The following is a 12,356-nucleotide window of genomic DNA, read 5'->3' as shown; positions in this document are numbered from 1 at the left end:
ACAACAATGCAAATCACATGTAAACTTTGTAAGCAAAAGGTTTTTATTTATAGAGGATTAAAGTTAGCACTTAATTACAACCAATTACAAATTAGGTATAGAAAAATCGATTGATATTTCAGGGATATTTTTGTCGTATAATATTTAGCGTAAATTATTCGTGCTTTTATAATAATAAATATATAAATAGATAGATAGATAGATAGATATAGATATAGATATAGATAGATTAGCGGGAGTACTATTCTACATTCAAAAGAATAAAGACATGCTTTTATGAAAAAGTAGGACATGTAAGAATCGACGACATTATCCACTCCATTAATTGGGTCATTAAGGATAAAATAAATGTCAATATTAATGAGTTTCAATAGAAATGTCTTTTTTTTAATTATAAATAGATTGAAAGAAAGAGAGACAGTTGGAATAGATTTTTATAAGATTCACCATTAATCAGGTTTTCGGTTTAAGTCATGAAAATAAAAATAATCCTATTTTTTCTCTTTCTCCTTTAATGGACTTTACGTCCGCACAATTCCAAATTAATCTTGTTTCAACACATATCCCGCACACCAAGTGAAAATTTTAAAAGAAAAAGAATCTGACTTCAAATTATACAAGGACCCAATCCATCTATTTCCATCTTGATATGGGAAAATTTCTGTAACGACCCAACCGATCGTTTTGACTTTTAAAATTCTGTTCCCCTAAATAAGACTTTCCGTATGTGTTTTTAATGATTTATGACTTGCGGGGATGATTGGTTCGGGACTTGAAAGTGTTCGGGTTGAAATCGGAACACTTGGTTCCTTAAGTTGGCCTTAAAGTGCTAAGTTTGACTTCGGTCAATATTTTGAGAAAACGACCCCGGAATAGGGATTTAACGGTTTCAATAGCTCCGTATGGTGATTTTGAACTTAGGAGCGTGTTCGAAATTTTATTTGAAAATGCGTAGTTAAATTAGGATTAAAATGGCTAAAACAAGAATTTACGTTTGGAAGTTTGACCGAGGAGTTGACTTTTTGATATCGGGGTCGGAATCTAGTTCCGAAACTATTTATAGCTCCGTTATGTCATTTATGACTTGTGTGCAAAATTTGAGGTCAATCGGACTTGATTTGATAGGTTTCGGTACCGAATGTAGAAGTTGGAAATCTTAAGTTTCATTAAGGTTGAAATGGAGGATAATTCATGATTTTAGCGTTGTTTGATGTGATTTGAGGTTCGACTAAGTTTGTATGATGTATTGGGACTTATTGGTATATTTGGTTGAGGTCCCGAGGGGGCTCGGGTGAGTTTCGGACGACTAACGGATCACTTTTGGCCTTTAGAAGACTGCTGATAGCTACTGGAAATTTTCTTCTGATTTTCTTATACGCGATCGCGTAAGTTGGTCGGCAATCGCATAGAGTAATTTGGGCAGCTGGAATTTATTCTCTGCGATCGCGTGGGCATGTCCGCGATCGCGTAGGTTAGGCCAACTTGTGCATCGCAATCGCGTGTAGTTGTTTACGATCGTGTAGGGGAAACTGGAGAGGAGCTGGGCCACGCACTTAATGCTCTGCGATCGCGTGAGGAGGCTCGCGATCGCGTAGGCTTGTGCAGACTGTGCTTGGCGGTCGCGTGGGATTTTCCGCGATCGCGTAGGGTTAATGTTTGTGCAGTAAAATTTGTAAGAAATCACTGGGCAGAGAGTTTAAGTTCTGAAAATGGGACTTTATCCCATTTTTCATTTTTAACAATTTGGAGCTCGAAGTTGGATAATTTTTGGGAGATTTTCAGAGAAAACAATGGGGTAAGTGTTCTTAACTCAATAATGGATAAATTACCCGAATCCATCACTATTTTTACCATTTAATTGGAGAATTAAGTTTGAAAACCCTCTTGGATAAATTTGAGGATTTGAGGGCTGAATTGTTATCGGAATTTAGTGATTTTGGTATGGGTAGATTCGTGGTTGAGTGGGCATTCATATTTCGTAACTTTGGTCGCATTTCGAGACGTGGGCCCCACGGACGATTTTTGAACCAATTTCGGATTTTTATTGAAAATGTAGTATTTTCTTATGAAATTGATTCCTATAACTTCTAGTGATTGTATCGAATTATTTTGGATAGATTCGAGCCATACATAGTTGGATAATCAAGGAAAAGGCATACCAGTAAATGAAATTGGAGCAAGTTGAGATAAATCTCTTGTCTAATCTTGTGAGGGAGAAATTACCCCATAGAGATTTAATTGAATAATTGTTTCTAATTGCGGGGGCTACGTACGCACGAGGTGACGAGAGTCCGTGCGTAGCTACTATTAATGCTAAATTCCGGGTAGTTTAGGATTCAAAGCATGAATTACTTGTGTAAATTGTATTCTTTGTTTAATTAATATTATTTGGTGTGTGTGTGTGTGTGTGTGTGTGTGTGTGTGTGTGTATATATATATATATATATATATATATATATATATATATATATATATATATATATATATATATAAAGGATGAAAATCTTATATGCTTGGTTTTATTTTTAAATTAACTAATTGCTAGGAGAAATTGTTCATCCTCCCGAATTTATCTTACAATAAATATTCTTATTCCGGAGGTACATAAGAAAATGTCCTCCTTTCTTGTGGATCGGGCCGAACGCCTCGGCAGAATAGATGCATCTATGGATCGTGTCGCTCGTCCCTCGGCAGTGTACACGAAATTTTGGATCGGGCCGTACGACCTCGGCAGAAATCATGCTTAATAATAATAATTATTACACGATACTTTGACAGTTTATTGCAGCTGGTAAAGCTATTTAATAAATTGGAAATTTTATTGAAGTTAAGGATTTAATTAATAGATTGAAAATTGTTGTATTTGAAGGAATTTAATTGATATATTGGAAACTATTGAAAATTGAAAGTATTAATTATCTCTACTTGTTAAGAAAATTATGGTTTTTTCTGTGAATGAGGCTAATTGATAAATTAGAAATTTATTGGAATTGAAGGTATTTAATTACTTCTGCGGGTTCAATAAAATTATTGTTAACTCTGTGAATCACGTTGATATAAATATTTCTATTTTCATGATTATTTAATATTATTGACCCATAGTGAGTGTCAAAGTCGGCCATCTCGTCTCTACCTCTTCGAGATTAGGCTTGATACTTACTGGGTACACGTTATTTTCGTACTCATATTGCACTTGCTGCACATTTTATTGTGCAGGTACATATATGTCTAGCGGCCTTGTGGGCGCAAAGGTGTGGTTTATAATAGTGGGGACATAGGTGAGCTGCATTACGATCCGTAGCCAACAGAGTCTCCTTCAGATTTGTTATATTTTTCTGTCTAATTGGTATTCTGGACAGATGTTGTATTTTATTCTAAATTCCCTAGTAAAAGCTCATGCACTTGTGACATCGGGTTTTGGGAATGGTTGTGAACTGTTTAGAAATGTAGTTGCTAAAAAATAATTTGTCATTTACTATATGAGTTTTATCTTTATTATTTCATCGAAGAAGTTTTGATTTTCAAAAATACTAAAATGGGTAATTAAGCTAAGTATGTATTGTTGGCTTGCCTGACAACGGTATCCGGCGCCACCACGACCTTAAAGGATTTTGGGTCTTGACAACATGGTGTGATGACCCAAAATATCATCTTTAAATTTAATAAGTAATTCAGTGTTCTAAGACCTCGAAAAGCACTATTTATCATTCCTCGACTTGCGTGTGCAGTCCGTAAATTTTTCCGAAAAGTTTACATGTGAAAAATGGATTAAAATGTAAAATTGAGCTTTAAAACTCAACTGAGTTGACTTTGATCAATATTTTTAGCAAATGGACCCGGATCAGTATTTTGACAGTTCCGATAGCTCCGTATCGTGATTTGGGACTTGGACATATTCCCGGAATTTGATTTGGAGGCCCCTGGCTCAAGTTATGACCATTTAACAGAACTAGCAATTTAAAGGCTAAAGACTTCCAAGTTTGACCACGAGGCTGACCTTTTGATATCGGAGCCAGAATTCAATTCTGGAAATTTGAATAGCTTTGTTATGTCATTTATGACTTGTGTGCCAAATTTGAAGTTATTCCGGATTCACTTAATATGTTTTGGTACAAGATATGCAAATTAAAAAGTTTAAAACTTAAAAGTTCGAATCGAGGTGTGAATTGAAATTTTGATGTTGTTTGACGGGAATTGAAACCCCGAGTAAGTCCGTATTATGTTTCTGGACTTGTTGGTATATTCGGACGGGGTCCCGAATACCCCGAGTGTGATTCGGATCAAATTGTGAACTTAAGCCAATTCTGGAAATTTCTGTCTCTGATGTAATCGCACCTGCGAGGGTCTTGGCCGCAGGTGCGATGCCGCAAGTGCGGCGGAATTGCGCAGATGAGGGACTAGGGTCTTCGCAGGTGTGGCCATTTTGCACAGAAGCGGATGTCGAAGGTGCGACAGGAATGACCGCAGATGCGGAACTTCACCTGGCAGCCTGGCATCGCAAATGCGGAACTTTTATCCACATATGCGAAATTAACTAGGCAGAGCCCATAAATTCGGAAGTCGTCATTTTTACTTATTTTTGAGTTTCAAGTCTCAAATTTGGGCGATTTGAAGAAGGATTTTTACGACTTTGAATTGGGTAAGTATTCTATAACCAAAAGTGATTATATTTCACAAATCCATGTCTATATTCATCATTTATTTCGGATTTAGATGGAAGAAATTGGATTTTTTGTAAAACTTTCCAAAAAAAAAAAAAATTAGATTTGAAGGTTCATTTGACATCGAAATTGGATAATATTTGTATGGTTGAACTCGTAGCGGAACGGGCGTTCGGATTTCGTGAGTTTTTCCGGAATTTGAGACGTGGGTCCCATTGTCGAATATTTTATTAAATTTTGGATTTTTATTTGAAAAATTAGTAAATTCGTATGGAATTAATTCCTATGATTCGTATTGAGTATATTAAATTGTTTATGAATAGATTTGAATCTTTTGGAGATAAATTTAAAAGGAAAAGTTGTAGTCGAGTAATTGATTGGAATTTGCAAAGCGAGGTAAGTGTCGTGGTTAACCTTGACTTGAGGGAATAGAACCCTTAAATTATTTGTTATGTGAAATGCATATGAACGACGTATAGGCGAGGTGACGAGTGCCTATACGTCGTCAAATTAATTATTTGCATAATTATTTGAAAATCCTAAATTTGTTTTAATACATGTATTAATTGTTATAATAATTATTTCTCTCATATTCTTTGTCAAATATTAATTATTAAATTCCTATAATAATTGCTACATACTTATTTGAATTATGTGCACTAATTGCTACTTGACATTTAGCATATTAAATATTAAACTGTCTATTTTCTCCCTGATTTCTAAAATAAATTGTCATTGCCATTGTTTGTTCATAAATAAATTATAATTATTGTGTGCCTTGATGCTTAATAGTTTCTCATTGGACGTGGTAGTTTTTGGAGTAATTTTTATTTATATTATGAGCTGTTTAAAGTTATATATATTGGGGGAACGGGTTGCACACCGCAATGGAAATGAAAGTAAATATATCTATATTGGGGGGATCGGATTGCACGCCGCAATAGACTTATTTAAAATTCAATATTGGGGGATCGGATTGCACACCGCAATAGACTTATTTAAAAGTCAATATTGGGGATCGGATTGCACGCCGCAATAGACTTATTTAAGAGTCATATTGGGGGATCGGATTGCACGCCACAACAGACTTATTTAAAAGTCTATATATATGATTGATTAAAATAAATATATGACAGACTTGATTAAAAAGAATATATTGGGAGAGCGGGTTGCACGTTGCAACAGAATTGAATGTGAATATATTGTGAGAGCGGGTTACACGCTGCAACAGAATTGGTTGAAATAATAATGGATTATGACTGTTGAGTTAGCTTCAATTATTATAAATGAGTTACCTGATTTATTTCAATTATTTGTTATTGTTATTAATATTACGTACAGGTTAATGTAAGTGAACCGCCTTAGCCTCGTCACTACTTCGTCGAGGTTAGGCTCAGCACTTACCAGTATATGGGGTCGATTGTACTGATACTTCACTCTGGACTTCTTGTGCAGATTTCGGAGTTGATCCTAGCGGCGTACCATAGACTTGCTCGGATTTAAGCTACTCAGAGGAGACTTGAGGTATAACTGCACGACGTTTGCAGTTCTGAAGTCCCCATCTAATTTACTTAAGTTGTGTGTTTGTTTCCAGACAGCTTTATTTTATTTAGACCTTTATTTGTATTATTCTATAAGCTCGTGCACTTGTGACACCAATTCTCGGATGGTATTTAGACACCGTTGTTTTATGGATTAATTATTATATTTCAAACTTTACTTCCGCATTTATTTCTTTGTTATAAATAAATTTAAAAAAATTGTTTAAAAATGGCTAATATTATTCTAACGTTGGCTTGCCTAGTAAGTAAAATGTTAGGCGTCATCACTGTCCGGAGGTGGGAAATTCGGGTCGTGACACATGGTATTAGAGCACTAGGTTTACTTAGGTCTCACGAGTCATGAGCAAGTCTAGTAGAGTCTTGCGGGTCGGTACGGAGACGTCTGTACTTATCTTCGAGAGGCTACAGGTCTATTAGGAATACTTCACTTTTTGATTCCTCATCGTGCGATTTGATTCCTTTGAGGCTTATGCCTTCATTTCCTTTCTACTCAATCTTATGCGACGTGATGCGCTTGTTATAAATTGGGGATTGAGGAAATTTTTAATGGTACTACAAATGTAGTACATGATGCTTCTCCCTATGTAATTAATTGGGATATTGTCGTCACCTTACGGAAGGCCGCTCTGTTATTTCAAGTTAAGTATCAGTACTACCTAAGGTTTTGAGATTTGGCATTAATTTTTATGATGATTCGTGCATTGTTATCATACCGAGTTTATGTAATGGTAAAATGCATGTCTATGTGTCAGGGCAGTAAACGACTTGAAAGAAGGTTTTTCTTGGTACATGATTCAGAGGTTCCATGTTTTATTTCCAGCAGAGAAAAGGCAATCGGACTATGAATGTTCAGGTTTGGGTTGATGGAGTAACGAATCTTGATATTTTCGAGCGTGGTAGAGTTCTCAATTGTGATGTGGTGTTATTGCCTTGTTAAATGCGTTAAGGTTCGCCGGTGTTATGGTTTTCTTCAACTCGCCTTCACGGCGGGGTGCTAGGAATTGGTATAGGGGAAGCAGTTGTTAGAGATCGTGGTGTGTAGTGGTTCAGGATTGAAGCGGTGTTCCTAGTATTGATGGCTCGAGAAGGAAGATCCTCGGAAAGGTTTAAAGCTAGTAACGACCTATTGGTTCAAGTGCTACAGAAACGGATTTTGAGTTAAGGCAACAATTAGGCAGCAAAAGATGAGGAGGGACTGATGGAAGGTGTCTTATGGTGGTTAAGTTCCTAGGAGGCCAAGTGTAAGAAATAGAAGTCGAGTAGCTGCTTAAAGGAGAGGGTTTGACCAAAGTGGGAGAGTGGAAAGGTAGCATACGTGTTCTGAGGTAGGATAGCCACACGCCTTGGGGGATATTAGAGTGATTTGGGATTCATGGCAGACGGTGACTAGGTCAACGGGCTTAATTTGGAATATTTGTTGCTATATTAAGGAAGGTTGGGTATGGCAGGAGGGAGTTGCTTGATATGAAGAAGGATACAACATGACTTTGGATTGGAATGTATTGTCGCACCTTTAGTTGACGTCCGTGAGGAGTGAACGAACTGGTGTAGCTGGTGAATGAGCTCGGACTCAGGATGATCTACTGATTTTGAAGTAATTGCACCTAGTGCAGCGACGTTGGAATATGTCAGCACGCAATTTCCGCAGGTAGGTTACCTCCTGTGAGTAGGTTAGCGGTCGCGTGGTGTTGACGAAGCTTCTGTGAAGAACTCTACTGGCTATCCGGTAAGAGATTTAATATGTAAATGTGGCTAGTGGTTCGGAGTGTTTATTAAAGGTTAATAGAAGGATTTCGAGAAATTTGGGCGAGTTGCGTGTGTAGGATCATGTCAACAATGAAGAAAGAATCTCGGTGGATTCAAAAATTTTGTAATTGTAGCTTCAAGCTAAGTGGGAGAGCCCCACCATCTATGATTGGATTGCATAGTGTCAACTTGTGCGGTTTCTGGTTATAGGTGTATTGGCGGGTCATTACGACTAAGGAAAGAAAACATCGGTGGTAATTTGATAAAAGGATTTGAGGAATGCGTGCCATATTTGGCCTTATCGATTCATTTTCAGGCTTTGGGAAGACTCAAAGTTTATGCTTCGTGTAGATGTAATGCACAGGGAAAGTAAGACAGCCGGATATTTCCTTGAGAAAGTGTCCATGTGCTAGTAGGGCCTTAGAGTTGATAATGTTTGGGAACAAGTCAGAGCAAGTGACTCTCAATAACGGTCTTAGTAGTTTCAAAAAAAATTAAAGTGTGGTGCCTAAGGATCTCGAGTCCGTAGTATGGTTGAGAATCGAGCTTTTGCAGCAGATTATGAAACGGGGCTTGGAGTACTCTGCGTTATCTTCAGGATGTGGTGTGGCATTTGAAAAATGGAAGAAAATAACTTCGAATTCATAAAAGAAGTATCAGAATGGGTGTACCAGTTTAAGATGTAAAATTGCTCACAAGGAAGAGTATGAGATTCGTGGATATTGAAAGCAGTGTGGTCTCGTGAAATAAGGTCACTCGGGATGAGTGTGGATTTGAGTTCGTGATGTAATGAATGGATATATTATTATTTTTAAGGCAAGTTGAGAATAAATTGAGAAAAAACGGGTGGGCTAACAATGTGAAATTGGCATGATGGTGGCAATGATCAATTCCTTTCAGCGCATTGAGTTATGCATGTGATTTGCGGCGGTACGTGCGAGGCTTGACGACCGCCGTAATTGATTTTATTTGGAGGAATTCAAGTACTAGGGCATGTTATGTATAGAGGGATCCCAGAAGAGTTGTGGTGGTTTAGATCACTGCTTGAGGTCGGTACTTTCTGCGGATATGGGAATTCAGTCACGTGTTGCAATAGTTCTCTTGAAATGAGTTAAGTAGAAGGGTTCTATATGATGAAGTGTTTACCCTATTAGTGGTTCGAGAGTTATGATGAAATTCTTGTACTCATGCGTATTTGCATGATAAAGTGCACTGAGTAGCATGGAATTCGAAAGTTGACGATTCAAGATTTTGGTTCGGTGTTGACAAGGATGTCATGAGCTCGAATGAGCAGTAAAAGGATTTAGATGTTTAAAGTAAGATGGTATTGTTTTCGACACCACCTAAGGTCGATGTCAAGTGTAAGAGACCTTGTGTATTGATTTATGGATTATTGATATACTTTACAACATTAGTGTAACCGGTAGCATGGATGTGCAGACTTGTTACCTGGTGCAGAAGGTTGTGGGAGCGTGTCTCATGGAAAGATTGTGTAAGAGTAACATATAGTCACTTGATTGAGTGAAGATTGAAGCCAAATATGAAGATTGTGGTAATATCTTTGATTCGAGAATTTATACTTGGAGGGCTCTCGGTTCATTTGGTTGGGGACTGTGGAAGTATTGTTCCGGTTATAATGGCTATTCTTGTATGTTTTGGGAAAAAGGGTTATTATGGATCCTTGAAAGGTTATTAGCCTAGTACGATGCGATCAGAATCGACTTGAGGTCTGTGGATGGATTTGAATATGAATATGGGCTCTATATCATGCGGAATGTGTTCATTTCAGCATAAGCGCTCCTTGTGAAGGAGTATTCGGACGTTGGATGTCGTTTCGTTGTCAGTTATTTCATGTAATATTATATTATGACGTGTGAGTTGTGAAATAGCTTGATAAATTTCTTATGTGTTTGAGGTTCCGCGTAGCGATGGTGCTATGTTAGCCGGATGGCTCTCGAGATTCAGATCATATATCACACCTTATTCGTGCTTGAATTTTGTAGCGTATGGCACTGTCGGTCCTTCTAGGGATGGCATTATGCACTTAGCATGCTTTTGTCTGATATTCGGATATTTTGTAGTGATGAGCATTCTAGCTCGGTAAGTATTTCCTTATAGATTCTTTTTGTGCGGATCGGGTGGCATGCCGCCACGGGTATGTTGTTTGGATCGGGTTACACGCCGCAACGGTATCATGTGTGGATCGGTTTACACGCCGCAACAGTATGATGTTGAGTACAGTTCGCTATATTCTATTTTGTGTGTTTTGTGTCCCATTTTCCGAGGAGGGTTCATGACACCTTTTTAATTGTCTAATTAGTCACATGGGTTGAGTAATCATTTCCAGAGTTAATTTTCCTTATGTATTGCAATCGAGTCCATAGCTTATTATCTCATTATGGCGTCATATGAGACTTTTTGATCGTGTCTGAGGTGACTTATTGCCTGAGCAACTTATACTGGGTGAGACGAGATTATTGGATCCGGGATCAGTGCGATCGGATTATATGAAGTATAATAAAGAGCAAATAGTATTATTTGGTCCATAATGAGGCAATGGTTCTTGTCAGAAGGAGAAACTCAATAATTTGTTGACTCGGTAGTTGGTTATGAATTTATACACATTTCTTCCATCGTGGAAGCATTTCAAGAGTTGGAACAGGAATTATATGTATCATGAAGTGTGTTGTGAACATCAGATTCGTGAAATTTTGGCTATTGTTATCGGAGGATGATATTATGATCATGTGAATGGTGCGGTGCGTGGTCTAAATTCAACCAAGGTATGCAACCCTGTATTGGTGCATCGTGTAGTGATTGATACGGTGTTCGTAGGTTGGAAACAGGCATGGTGGAGAATTCTGGATGTTAGAATTGGGCTCTAAGGCTTAATCGCCTAAATAATGGGAAGAATCTTCAGATTGGCTCGAGATAATGTGCTCAATTGGGTGTGGCAGCATGGGTAGGTGCTTGAAGTGTTAAACAGTGATTTTTGGACAACTCCGGAACAGTTCTTGGCACGTTCGAGGACGAACGTATATTTAAGTGGGAGAGAATGTAACAACTCAATCGGTCGTTTTGACTTTTAGAACCCCGTTCTCCTAAATAAGACTCCATGTATGTGCTTTTAATGATTTATGACTTGCGCGGATGGTTGGTTCGGGACTTGGAAGTGTTCGGGTTGAAATCGGAACACTTTGTTCCTTAAGTTGGCCTTAAAGTGCTAAGTTTGACTTCGGTCAATATTTTGAGAAAATGACCCCGGAATCGGGATTTGACGGTTCAAATAGCTCAGTATGGTGATTTTGGACTAAGGAGCATGTTCGAAATTTTATTTGGAAGTTCGTAGTTAAATTAGGCTTGAAATGGCTAAAACAAGAATTTACGCTTGGAAGTTTGACCGGGGAGTTTACTTTTTGATATCGGGGTCGGAATCCAATTTCAAAAATTTTTATAGCTCTGTTATGTCATTTATGACTTGTGTGCAAAATTTGAGGTCAATCGGACTTGATTTGATAGGTTTCGATACCGAATGTAGAAGTTGAAAATCTTAAGTTTCATTAAGGTTGAAATAGAGGATAATTCGTGATTTTAGCATTGTTTGATGTGATTTGAGGTTCGACTAAGTTCGTATGATGTATTGGGACTTGTTTGTATATTTGGTTGAAGTCCCGAGGGGGCTCGGGTGAGTTTTGGACGACTAACGGATCACTTTTGACCTTTGAAAGACTGTTGATAGCTGCTGAAAATTTTCTTCTCATTTTCTTATACGCGATCGCGTAAGTTGGTCTGCGGTCGCGTAGAGTAATTTGGGCAGCTGGAATTTGTTCTCTGCGATTGCGTGGGCATGTCCGCGATCGCGTAGGTTAGGCCAGCTTATGTATCGCGATCGCGTGTGGTTATTTGCGATCGCGTAGGGGAAACTGGGGAGGAGCTGGGCCACGCACTTAATGCTTCGCGATCTCGTGAGGAGGCTCGTGATCGCGTGGGCTTGCAGAGACTGTGCTTCGCGATCGCGTGAGATTTTCCTCGATCGCGTAGGGTTAATATTTGGGCAGTAAAATTTGTGCTACGCGATCGCGTGAGGAAGTTCACGATCGCGTAGAAGAAATCACTGGGCAGAGAGTTTAAGTTTCGTCCCATTTTCCATTTTTAACGATTTGGAACTCGGATTTGGACGGTTTTTTGGGAGATGTTTAGAGAAAATAACGGGGTAAGTGTTCTTAACTCAATATTGGTAAATTACCCGAATTCATCACTGCTTTTATCATTTAATTGGTGAATTAAGTTGGAAAAAGTTTGAAAACCCTCTTGGATAGATTTGAGGGTTGAATTGTTATCGAAATTTAGTGGTTTTAGTATGGGTAGACTCGTGGTTGAGTGGGCG

The sequence above is a fragment of the Nicotiana tabacum genome, chromosome 15, assembly GCF_000715075.1.
Source record: "Nicotiana tabacum cultivar K326 chromosome 15, ASM71507v2, whole genome shotgun sequence".
NCBI classification, from domain to species: Eukaryota; Viridiplantae; Streptophyta; class Magnoliopsida; order Solanales; family Solanaceae; genus Nicotiana; species Nicotiana tabacum.
This window is presented reverse-complemented; position numbering follows the sequence as displayed.